Source organism: Bombyx mori, chromosome 18 (assembly GCF_030269925.1).
Source record: "Bombyx mori chromosome 18, ASM3026992v2".
In the NCBI taxonomy this organism is placed as follows: Eukaryota; Metazoa; Arthropoda; class Insecta; order Lepidoptera; family Bombycidae; genus Bombyx; species Bombyx mori.
The window spans coordinates 1,268,318-1,270,208 of NC_085124.1; the positions used below are offsets into that span (position 1 = coordinate 1,268,318).

The window sequence follows — 1,891 nt, forward strand, 5'->3', positions numbered from 1 at the left end:
TTGTACACACCATCAGACGTCTGTACGAAAATGGCACGGCCGCTGTTCGTGTTGACAGTATTGACTCCGAACGCTTCAGCACACAGGCAGGCGTTAGGCAGGGCTGCATACTATCTCCTCTTTTATTTAATATATACACAGAGTATATAATGCGGATAGTTCTTGAAGATTGGGATAAAGGAATATCCGTTGGTGGTCGGAAAATATCAAACTTGAGATACGCCGATGATACTACCCTCTTGGCGTCAACCAGAGACGAAATCGAGGTGCTTCTTCGCCGGCTGGAGACTACAGCGTTGGATTTTGGACTTGCGATCAATCGTGATAAGACCAAAATGATGATCGTAGATCGTGCTAACATCAACCAACCGGAAGTCCAACATATAGCGGGATGCGAGGTAGTTAATAGCTATGTATATCTAGGCTCCACTATCACCAACGCTGGAGGCTGCGAAGATGAGATCCGAAGACGTTGCGCCGTGACAAGATCCTCAGTTGAGAGGCTAACAAAGATTTGGAGAGACCGCAGAATAACCAAAAATACAAAAGTTCGGTTAATGAGATGCCTGGTCTTTCCAATCTTTCTGTATGGGGCTGAGACGTGGACGCTGAGGATGCAAGACCGTCGTAAGATCGACGCACTAGAAATGTGGTGTTGGAGACGTCTCCTCAGAATTCCGTGGACCGCGCACCGTACCAACATTTCGATCCTGAAAGAGCTCAACATCAAGGAGAGACTATCGTCAACAGTCCAATTACGAATCCTCAAATTCTTCGGGCACATCACTCGTAATGAGGACTCCATTGAGCGGTTGGTGGTGCAAGGGAAAGTCGAGGGCAAAAGATCACGCGGACGATCTCCAACACGATGGACCGACCTCATAAAATCTGTTACTCACTCCAGCATAAATGCTTGCTCTCACTCTGCGAAACATCGTGCCACATGGCGTCGCATCGCGAGAGCATCGGTATCGCAGGATCCGACTGATGCATGACCACGACCACTCTGTCAAGAGTGTACGAATAGGAAGAAGAATTATTTTATTAACTTATCTTCAATTATTATTATTATCGATCCTGCAAAGAGAAACAACATTGAAAGCTATTGCTTCAATATTTAGACCTTTTTTTAAATCTGCAAGTTTTTAAATTTTTTAAGAAAGTACGTTATCTTTTTGAATGTACAAAGCCAGAGAGCAATTCTCATTATAGAATGAACTTAGCTCCACCATAGATAATACTATTATGATAGTCGTAGCTAATTTGCGGGAAATTTAAATGCAATGAAGGGGCAAGAGAGCTTCATTTATATAATATATACGTTTAGATATATAATATATGTACAGATTATATAGATAATGAAAGATGAAAGGCGATTGCATGCAGCAGAGATGCGAATGTTGCAATGGATGTGTGGAGTAACGAGAATGGATAGAATACGGAATGAATATGATGACATTCAACACTGGAAAGGTTAGAGGAAGTCTGAAAGTGGCACCTGTGACAGAGAAGCTGAGAAGTGCGCGTTTAGGATGGTATGGACATGTCTGTGATGAGACGAAATGAAAATGAGGTTGGTAAGAAAACGTTAACTATGAATGTGGAAGGGTATAGAGGAAGGGCTAGACCTAAGAAAAAATGAATGGATTGCGTGAAAGACGATATGGGTAAGAGGGGAGTGAGCGAATAAATGGTATATGATAGAAGAGTATGGAAGGAGAAAACATTTTTTTTTTTTTTTTTTTATTGCTTAGATGGATGGACGAGCTCACAGCCCACCTGGTGTTAAGTGGTTACTGGAGCCCATAGACATCTACAACGTAAATGCGCCACCCACCTCGAGATATAAGTTCTAAGGTCTCAGTATAGTTACAACGGCTACCCCACCCTT

At 42.6% G+C, this 1,891-nt stretch overlaps 1 non-coding gene across 1 annotated transcript; it reads right to left on the bottom strand.

Moving 5' to 3' along the window:
- Window positions 1-819: 819 nt before the first annotated feature.
- Mir2729 (microRNA mir-2729) lies at window positions 820-918 on the bottom strand. The gene has a single exon (NR_107287.1). It is a non-coding gene; the product is annotated as a microRNA mir-2729 (primary transcript).
- Window positions 919-1,891: the final 973 nt, after the last annotated feature.